Here is a 19,058-nt window from a genome sequence, read left to right as displayed (position 1 = left end):
ATACTGCAAGTCATATACTCAGTTACCCCACAAATTAACCAGAGTCCTTACAAAGACTAGAAAGCAGTCAATTAATCGCATGAACAAAAGAATTTTTCATGTGCCTGCCATGTCGTTGCCACTAACCCCTGCTCACTCCTAAGCACCCTGAGTGCTCTTCACGGACACAAGTTGTGTCTTAGAATTGACCTTAACTTAATATATATGTTATTTTAAAAAAGAGTGCGATCAGCCCAGTGCTATGTTTTGTGTGTCTTTTATTGGAGGTGACACAAGTAATATTTGTGGTCAGTCTTTGGACGATGGAGAAAACATATATTTATGACTGAGATAAGCAATTTCGAAACATTTCATTTCCCCTTTCTTCTCCCTGCAAAATGAAACTTTACCAACGCTTAGGGTTTTATCAACATCTCCCTTCTGGGAGGTGGGGGGGGGGGTGCGCTTCACCATCTCAGAGTACATGCTCAGGTTAATGATTTGACCTCATGAATTGTAGCCTTGGAGCTGTAGGGATCCCCATGGATATAAGTAGGTACTGGCACCCGACTGTTCTTTTCCATTCCAAAACCAAAATTCAGAGCTGTAGCAGAGGACAGGTTCTCATCACTGTAAGACATATTTGCACGGCCTTCCAGAAAAGTGGGGGGGGGAGGGGGAGAAGGAATGTATTCATTAGTCTCTCAAATGCTGGTCTGAGAACAGGTGCCTGTACAGTATCTTCTGTACCTGGTGACCCCAGGACTTCTTCCCTTCCCTTCCCACCCCCAATCTCAGCCCCAACGTTGCCACCAAGATCCCACTTTGGATTCTAGAATTTGGGAACACTTCTCTGTGGCACTGACAGGCCACACATTTGGGGGTCAGTTGAACCAAAAGGCCTTGGAGAGCATTTGAAGTCCCTCCCCAAGTCTCTAAACTCTCATTAGAAGGGTTCACAGTTACTGGAGGGGTCATAAAAACATACACTCGGATATAGGATGGGACCACATCTACTGGATGTGCTTTGTGGCAATCTGTGTCTTCTCTGCTCATCAGTGTCTAGCAATTATCCACAATTTGGAGGGATGAGAAAGAAAAGGAAGCAGCCTTGTTTCACCAACAGCAGTTTCCGGGAAAAGCGTGGACATGGGCAGACTGTTGACTTCAGTGTTTGCCAGCAAATTCCAGGAGCTGAAGATACCCAAGTCTTCTGGTGATGACTTCCCTGAGATTTCCTGAAAGCAACTGTCTTCATCCACACCCCTTCCCACCCCCCACCCATAAAATGGCTATGTAAGCCTCTGAGCCTCCGTATTAAATCTCTTCCTTCCTGAATCTGAAGTGGCCACTGTTTTCTGGACATGGCCGGATCAGTCGTGGTTACACCCATTATCCTGCAGATTCTCAGAGCTGAAGGTATTAGCCTAGGAATTTGCTCTGTGTGCCCGTGAGAGTTACAATCCAGCAAAGACAGAATCTCCTAGAAAACACATAGTGAAAACTCACAAATCCCAAAGCTCCAGGGGAAAACACACATGAATCACCTCACTGAAAAATCACGTGCTGCCTAGCACGGGCCCCATGAGCAAAGGTAGCAAATACAAGTTCTAGAAACATCGGCTGTACCTCCATCCTCCTACTACACTCCCCTCATCTGTGATGTGGTGCGCTTCAGAGTTTTTCTCTCTGAAGTCTAGGGCAACTTTAAAGAAAGGTTTGACTCGAACACTGGTGGAAATCTGAGCAGCTCCAAATACGAAATTCTTCAAGGGATTGGGGACAAATTTATTTTGGCAGGAGTTAACTTTCAAAGTGTTAGAGGATAACAGATGTAAATATATGGATTTTCTCCTTTCAGTGGGCAGGGTTAATATAGTTCGTGTCTTCAAAAAGCAACCCACAGTTTCAGAAGATGGGCAAGAACCTAGAAAACGCAATCTTTGAGACCAGCACTGTTCAACAGCACTTCCTGTGATGAGAGAAATGTTCTTTATCTGTGTCGCCCTATCTATGTAGCTCCTGATTATATATGGCTGCCAAGAAAACAAATGTTTAATTTTATATAATCTTAATTCGTCTACATTTAAATTTAAACAGTCACATGTGGCTATGGAGAGCACAGATTTTTTTTCAAACCTGTTTGACACAGCTCTTACAACAATATAAATAGTTTATCGTATTAAATACATTTATAAAAACAATAAAATTGCCTCAAAATATCAAGTCCTCTATCTAGATAGAGTCAGTAATAAATGGATTGCTGTAGAAAGCCAGTATGTATTGAAGTCATAGCTATACGTCTCTTTCCAATTTAAAAATTAATTTGATTGTGGGGCGCCTGGCTGGCTCGGTCAGTAGAGCACGTGACTTGTGATCTTGGGGTCATGAGTTCAAGCCCCACATTGGACATAGAGATTACTTTAAAAATAATAAAATAAAATATTAATGTTTAAAGAAATCAACTGGGTTTTAATTTGGCAAGTAGCAGATGAGAATGTTCTTATAAACTCTTCAAACAATGCCGATAAACACCACGCCTCCTCACTTCTGCCCCCTCAGTCAATTTCGTTCCCCACATCCTGCAGGGACATGGCAGAAACACTACTATAGTTTAGATGTGTATATTTTCAGAATTTCTTCTATGTGTTTCAAAACATATTTGCATACAGATACAAGACAAACTACGGATCCATGTTAGATTAAATTAGATCATATTTTATTATTCTCAATGTGGTCACACCTATACCTTATTCTTTGTCATAGTTGTGTAACATTCCTAAGTGTGGATTTATTTTTTGTAGTCTATTTGATCATTTTGGTCATTGTTCCCTTGCTAGAATCCTAACTCGTATTTTTTTTCCTATTACAAATAATATCACAATAAGTGTCCTTTTATGCAATTCCTTGTGCATATTTTAAATTTTAACAGGTTACAAAATTTCCCCTCTCTGATGACCATATAATTCATATTCACCATTGCCTCCCCTGATATTATTAAAAGGTTTCTGTTTGTTTGCTTGTTTGTGTTTTTATGGTTTTTTGCCAATCTGATGAGTGAAAAGGGAATCTTATTAAGTTTTTATTTCTCTATTTACTAATGAGATCAAGCAACTTTCCATATGCCTGCTAAATTTCATCTTTTGTGAATTGACTATTTATATCTTTTTTTTTTTTTTTCAGGAAAACACATACTAAAATACAGCAAGAACAGGGTGACTTTCTTTTCTGGAATATACAGTGCCTTGCACATAGAGCTCCATAAATATTTACTGAATGAATGAATAAAACAACCAACATCATGAAAATCTCTCTCTCAAGATAAAAGGATAAATTAAGTCCGTATTGTTTTTAACTTAAGTTCCATATTTCAGAATATCGAGGGTAGACAGGTAAACGACCAGTTTATATTACAACTTCTAGAACTCCCCATTATTCTACTAGATTGGTATATTTTAAAAATCCAACTAAATATTCATTCTGTAATCCCCTCAAAAAGAATTTCTGATGGGGGCGCCTGGGTGGCTCAATCAGTTGATTCTTGATCTCGGCTTAGGTCATGATCTCACAGTTCATGAGTTCAAGCCCCACATCGGGCTATGCACTGACAGTGCAGAGCCAGCTTGGGATTCTTTCCCTCTGTTTCTGTCCTTCCCCAACAGTCACGCACACATGCTCTCTCACTCTCTCTCTCTCTCAAAATAAATAAATAAACTTAAAAAAAAATTTTTTTAAGTATTTCTGATGGAACGGTTATTCTAATTCCAAGTAATTTTTTCTCGAGACTTCAATCTCCCTAATATCTCCAGAGTAAAATAAGAATATTTTAATGCACGTTCTTTTCATATTTCACAGAGTTGTCATAGCTAGATTAGGATAACTCAAGCTTCTTTCCATCACAGATAACCCCAGAATGTTTTCACTTCTGCCTTACTAATGTCTGCTCTTTTCTGGTAAGAGTACTCTATATTTCTTGGTGGAATCTGCCTCTCCCCGGTCTCGATCCACATGGCATCTATAAGGCTGACTCCAATCCAGCCCTGTGGGTGGGTTTAGAACCAAAAAGCAGCCTGAGTAGGCAAGTAGAGCCAATCATATATCATCCCAGGGCTTCTGCAAGAGAGGCAACCTCTATCCAGTGTAAGACCAAGGTGACTAGCAGCCATTTTGCTACTTGGTCTAAAAAACATGCTTGAGAAGAAGCCCAAAGCAAAGGAGAGCAAAATCTAGAAATGGAGAGAGAAAGAAAGGGCAGGAAAGGAGAGAAACAGGTCCTGAGAGTGACATTTAAACCATGAGATTGGGGCGCCTGGGTGGCTCCGTTGGTCAGTTAAGTGTCAGACCTCGGCTCAGGTCATGAGCTCACGGTTCGCAGGTTCAAACCTCGCATCCGGCTCTGTGCTGACAGCTCAGAGCCTGGAGCCTGCTTCCGATTCTGTGTCTCCCTATCTCTCCACCCTCCCCTGGCTTGCGCTCTGTCACTCCAGAACAAATAAATGTTAAAAAAAATTAAATAAAAAATAAATCATGAGATCAAATTGCACTTGAAACCACATCTACCAGAGACTTCTCAAGCATACTAACATATGAAATTTTACAAGAAATTTTTAAGTCCTTTTTTGCCTGGAATTAGGGTTTTGGTCACTTACAATAGAAAGAATCCCGAAGTTGACACACTTGGACAATAGGTATTTTTTTTGAGGGATCATTCTGAATTATCCAGGATCCAGATCACCTCAGCTTCCCTCTCCCTCTCTGCTTACTCTAGACTTTGTCCAAACTTGCATTTCTATGCTTGACAACAGCATCACTTCTTACGTGTGAAACATATTTTCTTTTTATATTCTCTCATGGAAATAATGGCACAGAAGGTATATAGTAGATCCAATGCTATTATCCTTGTTTTAAAAAAAATTTTTTTAACGTTTATTTTTGAGACAGAGAGAGACAGAGCATGAACGCGGGAGGGTCAGAGAGAGGGAGACGCAGAATCTGAAACAGGCTCCAGGCTCTGAGCTGTCAGCACAGATCCTGACGTGGGGCTCGAACTCATGGATCACGAGATCATGAGTCGTTCGCTCAACCGACTGAGCCACCCAGGCACCCCTATCCTTGTTTTATTAATGAGAATAATGGAGGCACAGCAAAGCTAACGATATTCAAGGTCTGGGGCAATATCCAAGGCATCCAGCTAGCTGCTTCTTCTGAGCCCAAGCATTACCCACATGATGCTAAAGGTGCAGTGAATGAGGGGTAAGTCCCCAGACACTGCCAGAAGGTTCTGATGATGCCATCCTGGACCTTTCCTGGCCTCATGAAGTAGAAATCACCTTCAGTGTATACTCTACAGAAAGTGTATGAAAATGCCCTCTTCCATAGTACTAAATAGCCCACGACAGAGAATGTTCCCAACCACAGCCAATGCTGATCCCACCAAATGACTCAGGGAAAGGACAACAGAGACAGATACACAACTTATTACACAAAGCAATCAGAAGTCACTGGACCTCTGGCATCCAACTTTTTAAAGGAGACAGAGTAAACAGGGGTCAATACTGTAGTGGGAAAGCTAGGAACGTGATCTGGAATTAGACAAATTGGTGTTCAAATGTGAGCTTTGTCACTTATTACTTGTGTGACATCAGTAGGTCATTAGGCGATTTTATTCTTACTACCTCCTCTGAGTTGGCCCTACCTGCGGACTGTTCTGGTAAGTGGCAAGGAGGAGAGCCATTTAAGCAACTGCTCCAGACTTGAGATGCCCTATCAGAGCACAAAACGGTGGGCCTCTGTCATATCCCTGTCCTTCCTAGCTTCCTTCCAGGCAGTGATGACGTGACAACACGTACTACACAGTTTGTTACCTACCTTGACTTGCATTAGAGCCAGAGGAGCAGTGACCTGCATGGTACCCAAAGGCTCTCTTGCCTACAGGCTTTATACCTCATTCCTTTTTGTTTTGTCTTAGAGAGAGTGTACCACACGGGGCTCCACACTCAGCACAGAGCCCGAAGCGAGGCTTGATCCCATGACCCTGGGATCATGACCTGAGCCAAAATCAAGAGTCAGATGCTCAACCAACTAAGCTATCAAATTGCCTATACCTCAAGCTTTATCTGCATCACAAACCCTTCCCGAACTCCTCCCCAGGCTTTCATAGGAGGTCAAGCTCAGGAAACAGTGAATGTGGCTGTGAGTACCATTTGTATGGTTCATACATTTGTTTCTTTGTTGTTGTTGTTTTTCATTAGACTATCATGCATTTGGGGGGCACCCGGGTGGCTCAGCCAATTAAGCATGTGACTCTTGATTTCTGCTCAGGTCATGATCTCATGGTTCATGACTTCGAGCTACCTATCGGGCTCTGCACTGATAGTGTGGTGCCTTCTTGGGATTCTCTCTCTCCCTCTCTCTACCCCTCCCCCACTCTAAAAACAGACAAATAAACCTTTTTTAAAATGACATTTCAGGGGTGCCTGGGTGGCTCAATCAATTGAGCATCTGACCTTGGCTCAGGTCATAATCTCACGGATCATGGTTTCAGGCCCCTCATCGGGCTCTGTGCTGATAGTTCGGAGCCTAGAGCCTACTTGAGATTCTGTGTCTTCCCCTCTCTCTCCTCTTCCCCTGCTTGTGCTCTGTCTCTCTCTGTCTCTCAAAAAATAAATGTTAGAAAAAAATTTTAAATGACATTTCATAATTCTATAAAAAAAGAATATCATGCATTTGGAGAGGAGTTCCCACTGTCAGGAAATTTGTTCCTAGACACGAACAGTCATTTCTTTTGGATCCTTTGGCTTGTTTGCCCAAACCTGAAATGTGTCAAACATAAACCTCCTTCCATCTTCCCCCACTCCTTATTTTGTTACCTTCTCCACAAGGTTCTGGAGGTACAGGCATCTCTCAGAGACTCACTCATTTCACATATCCTAACAGATTTCCCCAAATGCAGGGATTTCCCCTACTAATGAATAGTACCCAAACCTGCCCTCACTGAGCCTTGATTTCCCATACGTAAGATGGGAGTAGAGGGGAAAAGTTGTGCTCAATTAGAAAACTACACATCACCTAGAGGATATCCCTCCAGGAAGCTATTCTACAGCTCCAGTCTGTACCCACGCAAATTCTGTCCAGTTAAGTAGAAATTCAGTTGACTTCCTTTACCCTTCCTGTGTGTGTGTGTGTGTGGGGGGGGGGGGACATGTTTGGCGCCCATTTGTACATTCCCTCCAAGAGTTCTGACCTACAAATGTATCTCTTCTTTGGATTCTCTTTTGAATCGGTTGTAACATCTGTCTGGTTCTCTCATTGATAAATGAGTAGGATCGAATCTTTAATACCTGTTCTCTATTGTATCTGTAGGATAATCACCATTTTACCTCTTTTGAAAACTATTCTTAACAGAAATAAAAATATTACCTATCTCGGAGGGCTAAATTGAAGCTTTAATATAGTTGGAAATGTCAAAGAGATGCAGCCACTCTGTCAAGAAAGTGACGTGCACAAAACATTATGTGCATTACACACTCAATAAATGTTATTTGTGATTATTTCCAAAGAGAAGGTCATTTTTCAACCAATCGTGGTTTCTTTACGTTTAAATAAATCTTTAGATAAATGACTCCATGTTGGAATTGCTAACGATAGATGCCTGGGAAAAAATGGACCTTCCCTCAAAATTATTAATAATGTTGGCTCCCAGCCTGGCCAACCCACGTCCAAGAGCCCCCTTCTTAGACAATAATGCCTTACTTACTGAAGCTCTTTCCCATCTGGGCATTTTCCTCATAAAACACAGCAATCCAAACATGGGAACAGAAATTTTACGACTGGCAACAATAGGGAATCCGTGTGAAAAGTGGAAGTCATTATTTCTAAGTACAAAATAAGAATGTGCCTCTAAAAACAAATAGAAAAGGTTAATTCTGGGGCTTCTGGCAGATCGATGTTACCTTGTGCCAAAGTACAACCACCTAACAGGAGCCCCAACAACAATGACTTGTTCAAGTTTTACTTCTTACGCTTACAGCTGAAAAGACATCCCCCAGACACTTGTTGCTTATTACCAACTGCTGGCCTTTGTCCTATGAAGGACAGAAGGACTGGGGAGACGGCAGATAATTTGAAAGATTTTATCACATAACTTTCTTTTTTTTTTTCACAATAAAAGAACCATATATTGTGATGAATGATTAATATTCCTGCCACTGATGTAATTTAACAATTGTACTTAATCTTATTTTCCTAAGTGTTAATATTTCCAGTATTTGAACGTTTCTAGCGCCTGCCCGGCTCAGTCAGTTCAGTGTCCAACTCTTGATATCGGCTCAGGTCATGATCTCACGGTTCAGGGGTTCGAGCCCCGCGTCCAGCTCTGCACTAACAATGAGGAGCCTGCTTGGGATTCATTCTCTCTCTCCATGTCTGCCCCTCCCCTGCTCACTCTCTCTCTCTCAAAATAAATAAACTTAAAAAAAAATGAATAACAGTCACTGAAATGCTCTATACTTAAGGTTCTAATATTACAAAAATTCCAAGGAGATTTTATATTTTTCTCACCTTTGTTTGCTTGCAACAAACACATCCCGTGTCCAAAAAAAAAAAAAAAATGTATTTTTACGTTACAGATCTAAATGTTTTCATATAACATGATTTGCTTCTTGATATCTAGTCTTGGTGACCAAATCTATTTGTAGCTTCTCAGTGTAGATGTTTGAGTCATCTTGGTTGCCAAGGGATGGAATTGCCATGTGCTGAATTCAATTAAATGTCTTAAATATCACACATACCCTGTCACGTTATGCAATTACTCTAATCCTACCAAATCAAATGCACCACTCACATTCCATTGATTGCCTCTGTGATGAGTCACTATTGTAGCCTAGAAATGTCATCCAAAAGAAAACTGTCAATTCAACCATAATCTACAGACCGCTGATAGAACAGGCATCCTGGAACCAAATAGAGCCCGGGGAAATTTAGTGCAGGTGGAATTATCAAAGACTGTAGCCACTCTAAGGCTTACAAGAACATTCCTGGTTGGACCCGAACAGACTCTATACTAGATACCAGGCTCCCATTCCATCCAGCCGGCACATACCCATTCCCCACAGAAACCACCACCAAAGCAGAGCATTTCAGCGATAGGGTTTGTAACAGACAACTAATTCCAACTCACTAAGTTCTCTAGGAAATCTCAACTGATAGAAGGGTATTTCCCCGTTATGATCGTGCTCGCTTCCTCATCGTTCGTGTGGGACATATTTGAAACAGCAGCGCACAAAAAGAGAAATACTAGTGTGAACTCTATTAATCAGGAAAAGCTTCGCTGAACAGACAAAATACTTTTTTTGTCTCCTGCACTCCTTTGCACGTCTCCTAATATGCACGTCTCGTAATGTGCATGCATTATGCATGCACGTGCATGCATAATGTTTAAGTGACCCCTAGCACTAGACCATAAAAGCATCGTACTCCCTTTCACATTCTCAGCTCCTAAGGCCTGTCACACCTAAAATCAAAACTCTCTTACCTGAGTGACTGATATGACGGGTCGGGCAGGTGGTGACCCTCCTGGACGTTTGTACACCGATCTCCTACACATCTGTTTAGGCCAGTCACACATTTTATTGTAATTATTAAAATCATAACAGCGGGAAAAGAAAAATCATCGCGGTTCTTCTGGAAAGCAAACGTAGGCCGAGCAGCTATGAAAAAAAAAAAAAATGTTGTTAAGTTGTAGACTAGACAGATGTAAATAATCAGAGAAAAACACAGATTTATGCTCACAGGTTGCTCTGCATACATATCTGAGTTTAAACCAATTTTAAACATTTTAAACAGACCCAAAGAATTCCAGTGAGCAGTCTGTGGGCCCATATCAAAGATTAGTAGAGGCACCCGGGTGGCTCAGTCAGTTGAGCATCCCACTCTTGGTTTTGGCTGAGGTCATGATCTCACAGTCTCTGAGTTCAAGCCCCAGGTCAGTCTCTGCACTGAGAGTGGAGCGTGCTTAAGATTTTCTCCCTCTCTCTCTTCCCCCCCACCAAGACAAAAAGTAAATGAATGTATCTATATAGATGTCACATTAAAATATTTAGGTTAAAAAAATTTTTATTTTTGTGTGTAGTTCCCTGCTTTGACTTTGATTTAACTGACCAAGGAAAGAATGAGTCCCCACTCCCTCAGACAAAAGAGTTCTACTATAGGCAATATTCCAAAAGTGTTCAAGGAAAGACCCTCTGATTAAACAAATCTACAACATAAAGGGTATGTGGACGTAAGAAGGCAGAATGGTGGGAAGGCAGGATCAGGCACAGCAAAGTTGCAGAGCGATGGGCCTTGCTTTTCCACGCATCTGGCTCCAAGGATTTTGCCAAGCTCCGCTGGCCTCATCTCCAGGGACTAAAATCCAAGATCATGTTCCTTGACCTGGAACCTCACTTCAAATTACTTGTTCATTAGCTTGAGCCATGTAGAGACATGTAAAATTTTCTCTTCGTCGTTTTATTTCACGACAAAATCGGCCCCAGTGTCATTATAGGTCATGTCTGGATGCAGCCTCAGGTAACACACTGGTTTTTGGTTTTGGTTTTGTTTTTTAACATTTTAGATTGCTTACTAAGGGGTAAAGATCTGGGGGGCGCCTGGGTGGCTCAGTGGTTGGGCATCCGACTTCGGCTCAGGTCATGATCTCATGGCTCATGAGTTGGGGCCCCGCGTCGGGCTCTGTGCTGACAGCTCAGAGCCCAGAGCCTGACTCGGATTCTGTGTCTCCTTCTCTCTCTGCCCCTCCTCCGCTCGTGCTCTGTGTCTCTGTCTCTCAAAATTGAATACACGTTAAAAAAAATAAAAAAAAAAAGAGGTAAAGATTTGGTTCTGTTCATTAGTTACCTTTTTCAAGAAACGTGCCATGTATGTAGACTGATTCCTCATGAGAAATGCTTCCTTCAACGTTTCTTCCCTGGAAATGTTTTAGGGAACTGCAGACCACAGCATCAGATAACAAGCTGTTTGTAAAAGTGCACCTTCTCAAGGCGGGCTCTGCGAAAAAGGTAGTTACAGAGGCTTGGATAAAGATTAAATATGTGAACTTGTTAAACTCATCTTTTACCTCATTTTGAAGTGTAGCTTTCCAAAATACCCTGGTATCCATCAGAGGCCTCGTAAGTGCTCAGCGCTGACCTCTAACCAGGGCCTCCCGAAGCCGACAGCTCAGAGAAGCCTGCCGAGAACCTTGACCCTGTAATTCTTGCATTTACCTTCCGGGTTCACTCGCGGCTCAGAAACTCTTTAATAATTACTAGGGGCCAGACCCGGGGGTGCAAGCGAATCTTCCCAGCATCATTTGCACGTTGACCCTCCAACCCACATATGTGAGCCCGCTCTCTGCCTTAAAGTCCATCTGTCAGGAAGACAAAAAAAAAAAAAAAAAAAAAAAGGCAGGCTGGAAGAAGAGAGCCTGGTTCAGCCACAGTCATCCACAACCATGATTTCAAGGAACTTCTGGGATTTCACATTTTGCACACTGGTAATCCTGTTTTATAGGATGCCATTTTCTCCTTCAAAACTACGTGATTTGGCAGGGGAGTGGGGCGCCTGGGTGGCTCAGTCGGTTAAACATCGCACTTTGGCTCAGTTCATGATCTCATGGCTCAAGAGTTCAAGCCCCACGTCGGGCTCTGCACTGGTGGTGTGGAGCCTGCTTGGGATTCTTTCTCTCTGTCCCCCGATCTCTCTGCCACTCCCCTACTTGCGTTTACTCACTCTCTTTCTCTGAAAATAAATAAACTTAAAAAAAAATGGGCACCTGTGTGGCTCAGTCGGTTGAGCGTCCAACTTCGGCTCAGGTCATGATCTCACGGTCCGTGAGTTCGAGCCCTGTGTCGGGCTCTGTGCTGACAGCTCGGACCCTGGTGCCTGCTTCAGATTCTGTGTCTCCCTCTCTCTCTGCCCCTCTCCCTCCCCCACTCACCCTCTGTCTATCTCAAAAATAAAGAAACACTAAAAAAATTAATAAAAAATTTTAAAAAATGAATTGTCTGCTCTTATCACATCTTCTTGTAGACATTGTGGGGATTAATTTAACCATATCATTTTATTATTTGTCATCAACCGCAAGCCATTTACATTGAAAATGTATCAACACGACTGTTAACAAGCCATGTCTAACACATTTCTGCCACTGAATTGCAGAAAACGGCATAAACGATAACTCTGTGCATCTGCTGGTAACACGATCAGGACGATCATGTGCTCGTGGCCCAGTTGGTCTGAATATAATGTGATAATGTGCATGCATAAGAACGCAGAGAGTGGTGGCTGATTCTCCACAAAGTTTATACACGTTTTATAGTTTACGTGGTACCTAAAAAATGTTTTGTGCTGCAAGCAAATACCTCATAAGGTTTTACTCAACAGGATTTTCAGAAAAATAATTCCTCTCTCCTAATTGCTAACTCCTCTCTCCTAATGAACAAATATGCCGTGGGGTGGTCCACCGACAGTATTTGCATGAACAAAGGGTTAGACCTGAAAGTGTGTGCTGTCATACATCCTGGGTTTTTCCACTTTTTTTTAGTGTTTATTTATTTTTGAGAGAGAGAGAGAGAGAGAGAGAGAGAGCGAGCACGAGGCAGGGAGGGGTAGAGACAGAGAGGGAGACAGAATGTGAGGCAGGCTCCAGGCTCTGAGCTATCAGCCCAGAGCCCAATGCAGGGCTCGAACCCATGAACCATGAGATCATGACCTGAGATGAGCCACCCAGGTGCCCCTGGGCTCTTTCTTCCACTCTTGACTCTAGTAGCCTCTCACTTTCAAGCAGTATCTCCCTTGAGCAAGGTCCCAGCCACTATGCCTGCAGCCAAACGGAGAGCTTCTGGGCAGATTTTGTACCTTCTACCTCATGTGAAATCAAGAGTATCTGAGACTCAGCCAAGTCACCATTTTATTGGACCCTCCAGGATTTCCCCACAGGGTAGGACATGGAAATACCTATGAGTGCAATTATTTGAAAGACTCAGAAACAGCAGAGAACAAAGGCAGGGTCGACAAATCCCTGTTCTAGCAATCACCACTCTCCCTCTTTTTCCCGTCTAACCAGAACCAGGCCTCTGAGTCCTTCTGAAAATAACTACCGGGAGTCTCCACCAACGGATCAAATGCAGCACGCAGGGTAGAACCTATTTGCCCCTCTGCCAGATTACATTTAAGGATGCAACTGCCCCACCAAATGCTGGCGGGCCAGAGGCGAGCAGGTCTTATCACCCAGAAGAGTAGCCGGATTTGCATCTTCCTTTGGGAGACTCCCCCGTTGGGGGACTGGCAGCTTAAAGGCCCGGACAAGTCCTGCAGAAAGGGAGACTATTGCCTTGAATTCAAAATTAATTCAAAAATAACAGAAGTGCCCTGACAATGTATAGTGTAAAACCAGCACTTAGAATCTCCTCACGCTACGTGTGTGAGGCCAGGCTGTACCTACAGCCGCTTCAGTGGGGTGGCCCTGGGAAGAGAATACAGCAGTACCCTCCCTCCCTCCCTCTCACAGTGAACAAACAGTTCCCAGGACTCCCTCCTCTGGGAGATCTTTGCATATAAAAGGGAGTGAACAGTAGGCGCAACCCCCCCCCCCTTCCCCGCACAGCCAGCAAACTCTATACAGCAACAGCTAGACAGCCTGTGGCCCATTGGCTTCCTGTCCTGGCAAGGGCACTGGCCCCTTTGTTCCAACTCCCTAAATACATGCTGTGTTTTCTATTTACTCAGAATCCTTAAGTGACTACGTTTGTTTTCGAGCCGTTGATCAAATACCATAAAATTATATTCAAAGACACCAAAGCCCTAATAACCTAAATTAAATCGGATAAGCAGCAGGTTGAACTGGTGAAAACTTAAAGAACAACCAAATCAGAATTTTCTGCTTGATAAAGACCTCAGAGGTCTAATCCCCTCATTTTATAGGTGAGAGAATGGAGGCCCACGGAAATGAAATAAATGTCAAAAGAAATTGATTTGACTGTTTATCTGGACCAAGAACAATGCAAACTGGACGTTGACAAATCATAAGCACAGAGAATGGATTTTTAGTACATTGAATATTAGGTGAAAGAAGGCTTGGGGATGAGGAAAATGTTAAAAACAGATTGCTTGTCAAACAATCAAACAACTCGCCTTCAGACGTACTTATTCTGTGGTACCTGCGGGCTCAGTTGGTAGAGTGTATGATGGTTGATCTCAGAGTTCTGAGTTCCAGTCCCACGTTGGGTACAGAGTTTACTTTAAAAAAATTATTTACTTACTTAATTATACTGATAACTTTTTTATTTCATTCAACACAGAACTTTTTGGTTTTTGTTTTGTTTTCAGAGAGAGAGAGAGCACGAGCCAGGGAGAGGGGCATAGGGAGAGAGAAAATCTTAAGCAGGGTCCATGCTCCCTGTGGAGCCCAACATGGGGCTCCATCCCATGACCTTCGGATCATGATCTGAGCCAGTATCAAGAGTCAGGCGCTCAACCAACTGAGCCACCCAGGCGCCCCCAAATTAGAACTTTTTAATATGGTATTAGAAAGCTGAGCAACTCTCCACCCCACCTCTGAAATGAAATTCCCAGGGAGAGCCAGTGGCAACAGATCGGGCCAAAACCCTGTAGGCATTTTCCCATGTGTTTATTTACAGTGTAATGGCACAATACCACACGTACAGCTCAGCAACTTGCTTTAGCACCTAAGAAGTAGTTTCTGACATCTATCTTTGTGTTTGATTTTGATCGAATGAATATTTTAATTACAATGAAATTGTTTTTCTTTTAGGTTCCAAGTCCTTTTGTAACACGGATGCTTTAAGACCGAGAACCATGATGTTTTGCGTCCAATACCCTGGTTCAGAAATCATTCTTTCTTTTTTTTTTTCATAATGTTTATTTATTTTTGAGAGAGAGAGAGAGAGAGAGAGAGACTGAGTGCAAGCAGGGGAGGGGCAGAAAGAGAGGGAGACAGAATGCGAAGAAGGCTCCAGGCTCTTAGCTATCAGCACAGAGCCCGATGCGGGGGCTTGAACCCATGAACCGTGAGATCATGACCTGAGCCGAAGTCAGCCGCTTAACCGACTGAGCCACCCAGGCGCTCCTCATATAACCTATCTTAAACCTCTCCCATAAAGTACATTTGTTGACTGAGATTATGGGTTTGCTTAATGATGATAGAATGATAGATGATAAATAGATGATAGACGATAGACAGATATGGCTAGATTTGTCGTTTATAAATCAGATCATTTAAAACTTCCTTAAATTTCAGGGGTGCCTGGGTGGCTCAGTCAGTTAAGCATCTGACTTCGGCTCAGGTCGTGATCTCACGGCTCACGGTTGGTGAGTTGGAGCCCCACAACAGGCTCTGTGCTGACAGCTCAGAGCCTGGCACCTGCTTCAGATTCTGTGTCTCCCTCTCTCTCTGCCCACCCCCCACCCCCTGCTCACACTCTGTCTCTGTCTCTCAATAATAAATAAACATTAAAATTTTTTTTTTTTTTTTTAATTTCATAGGGCGCCTGGGTGGCTCAGTTGGTTGAGCATCCAACTACGGCTCAGGTCATGATCTCGCAGTTCTGAGTTCAAGCCCCACATCGGGCTTGCTGCTGTCAGCACAGAGCCTGCCTCAGGTCCTCTGTCCTTTTCCGTCTGCCCCTCCCCTGCTTGTACTCTCTCAAAAAGTAATAAAAGCATTTATTTAAAAAAAAAAAAAGACTTCCTTAAAATTGAAACATACATAGGTTCTTAGCTTTATAATTTTCAAATCTTATAAAATCCCCAGGATGGTCTGTGAAAATACTGGGACAAACATCTCGTGAGCTCACTACAACCGTATCACAGGAGCTAAAACAGCAGGTTGCAAAGCGGAACCTCATCTTTAGTTTTCCCACATTTCATTCAATCCCATCCTGGTTCTGGGTTTGGAGAATGCAAAGGCATCCGAAGGTCAGGTTTTAATAAAGGATCAAACTTCCCATTGTTCTTTGAATAAGAGATCTCATGTGCGCACAGAGCTGTGCATAAGAATTAGTCCTCTTCCTGGTAGCAAGTCAGCTATTTTCAGCGCAGCCTGGCAATCTTCGATTTCTGAGTTTGTAACTATGGCAATAAGATTAAATGGCATTCAGTAAAATTCATTTTACAAATTAGCTTGGGAGGGTGTCCATGACTGCGATGGAAGGAGCAATGCAAAACTACTAGGAAACAAGAGGGAAATTACACTGGGTTTCATCGTCGTCTTCAAAGTAATCCTCAAAATCACCTAGCGCCATACGGCAGTTTGAGAGTGCGATACAGGGAGCTGAGAACGAATCATCAGATCACGGCTTGCTAGGTTCCTTGACTCAGCTTAAGCCACCACACCTCTCCACTTGCCCCTGGACCATCACACAGCGTCCTTTGTCTATGAATGCCTATGTGTCTGTGTGCTTGCCAGAGTCTTTGATGTGGGACTTTTTATACTAAATAACAGTCAAATCAATTTCAAACACCTTCATTACAGTACACAGCTCATTATGTTCTGGAATCATGTTTAGTTCCAAGCCCCAGGCCACGTTATAATGAGGACAGATAGTGCGCACTAGTCCGCGCTCTATAGTGTCTCCCTATTTCCAGGCAATGGCACAATCACCACCGGTCCAAGTGGAAAGCAGGCACTCATTTGCAGCCTTTAAAGATGGTTTCCTGAGGTTTCAAACCGTTTGCCATAAAACATCGTTGGGAGGGTTTTTTTTTTCTTTTTAACTGAAATATAGCTGACATACACAGATTAGTTTCAGGTGTACAACATAGTGATTCAACATTTATATACATTATGAAGTGATCACCATGATAAATCTAGCTACCATCTGTCACCACGTAAAGTTTTTACAATATTATTAACTATATTCCCTATGCTGTACATTACAGCTCCCTGTCTTGAAAGTCTGTGCCTTGTAATTCCCTTAATCTTGTTACAGTGTTAATGTCTTTCCTTTCTGTTGGTTGGTAGCCTTCTTACAAAGTACCTATGTAGATACGGAAGGAAAGACTACTGGATAAATAAATCCTTAATGAGTGATTATATACACACACACAGTATGGTACATATAAAGCAATTCTCTTAAATCTATTTTTTAAAAGAAATTGTATATGCAATGTTGTCTATTTCCATATATATCTATGCCTCTGTGTGTATCAACTTCTTTTCAAAAAAACAGATTTAAGACAATTACTCACTTTTTTTTAAGTTTACTTATTTATTTTGAGAGAGAGAGAGAGAGCAAGCGTAAGTGGGGGAGCAGAGAGAAAGGAAGAGAGACAGAATCCCAAGCAGGCTCTGCACTGTCCACACAGAGCCCAACGCGGGGCTCGAATCCACAAACTGTGAGATTGTGATCTGAACCAATATCAAGAGATGGACGCTTAACCGATGGAGCCAGTTGCCGCTAAGGCAATTACTTTATATGAACACTTAGAGGATAGATTCCATCCTATCCTGCTGGAGAGGATGTGGAGAAACGGGAACTCTCTTGCACTGTTGGTGGGAATGCAAACTGGTGCAGCCACTCTGGAAGACAGTGTGGAGGTTCCTCCAAAAATTAAAAACAGATCTACCCTAGGACCCAGCAATAGCACTGCTAGGAATTTACCCAAGGGATACAGGAGTGCTGATGCCTAGGGGCACTTGTACCCCAATGTTTATAGCAGCACTTTCAACAATAGCCAAATTACGGAAAGACCCTAAATATCCATCAACTGACGAACGGATAAAGAAGATGTGGTTTATGTATACAATGGAATGCTACTTGGCACTGAGAAAGAATGAAACCTGGCCATTTGTAGCAACGTGGATGGAACCGGAGAGTGTTATGCTAAGTGAAAGAAGTCAGGCAGGGAAAGACAGATACCCTATGGTTTCACTCATAGGTGGATCCTGAGAAACTTGATAGAGGATCATGGGGGAGGGGAAGGGGGGGAAAAAGAGAGGGAGGGAGGCAAACCATAAGAGACTCTTAAAAACTGAAAATAAACTGAGGGTTGATAGGGAGAGGAGGGGTGGGAAGGGGAAAGTGGGGGATGGGCATGGAGGAGGGCACCTGTTGGGATGAGCACTGGGTGCTATATGGAAACCAATTTGACAATAAATTTCATAAAAAAAAAAAAAAAAAAAAAAAAAAAGATTTCCATCTTATCCACCATCGGTTCACCGAGAAGTTCCAGGTCCTCAACAGGCCAACAGTGTCACGAGATTTACCCTTGTTTTGGTACGGCAGAAGAATGGACAGAACACTCACAGCCTCCTGTTTGCTCCCTCATAGCTGCACGATTTCAATGCCTAAGTGACCATCCATGAAACTGTGGCATTACACTTGAAAAGAATGTGACATAGTGTCGGCTGCCAGCGTTTCTCCTCCCTGATTTAATTATAAATTCTTGCTAAAAGTCAATAATAGGGGAATTACTTCCCCGGACACACAGGACATTACCAAAATTACTCGTGTTTCTCTGTTGCTGGGAATAGAAGGTAGCGGGGTAGACATTCTCTTTGCTGTCACAATTGATTATCATTGATTAATTGTTCATAATTCTAGATGGAAACAGATGTACACCGGCATATAAATAATCCTAACTTGTTTTCTTGCCAGCCAGTCATAGTCGGTTTGGCATCTGAGGAAACACTGGTGGAGCACAGGAATTGCGAGGCTTTTTAAGAGGATTGTTACCAGGATAAAACAGATTTTTATGCAGCATAAGCAAGTGATAACAGTTTTCATGTTAACCTTGAAACTCGACTTGAGAACAGGATTCAGCAATATTTTTACTGCTAGCCCTGAATATCTTAGAGGGATCCCTGGGAAGAAGACAGTCCTTATGTAAAGGAAGCACTTGAACCATCGGTCATAATGGAGTATGACAGCCAAGGTCTAACACAGGGGGCCAGATTACCAAAAGCAGTCTATCATCTGCATAATCCAGGGTCAGCAAATGGAGATGAAACAGACCAAAGGGAAACCTGAAATCAAGCCTTGTCCTTCAACGCATGTCATTAGAAGCCTTGGTTTAAAGTGGCA

At 42.6% G+C, this 19,058-nt stretch overlaps 1 long non-coding RNA gene across 1 annotated transcript; it reads right to left on the bottom strand.

Annotated features, from left to right (window-relative positions):
- Positions 1–242: 242 nt before the first annotated feature.
- On the bottom strand, positions 243–18,487 carry LOC125935417 (uncharacterized). The gene is made up of 4 exons (XR_007461656.1): positions 18,282–18,487; positions 10,873–11,022; positions 9,512–9,686; positions 243–631 (listed from the first exon to the last, which is right to left on the bottom strand). It is a non-coding gene; the product is annotated as an uncharacterized LOC125935417 (long non-coding RNA).
- Between the last annotated feature and the right edge of the window lie 571 nt (positions 18,488–19,058).

Source organism: Panthera uncia (genome assembly GCF_023721935.1).
Source record: "Panthera uncia isolate 11264 chromosome A1 unlocalized genomic scaffold, Puncia_PCG_1.0 HiC_scaffold_17, whole genome shotgun sequence".
Classification (NCBI taxonomy): Eukaryota; Metazoa; Chordata; class Mammalia; order Carnivora; family Felidae; genus Panthera; species Panthera uncia.
This window is presented reverse-complemented; position numbering and strand designations above follow the sequence as displayed.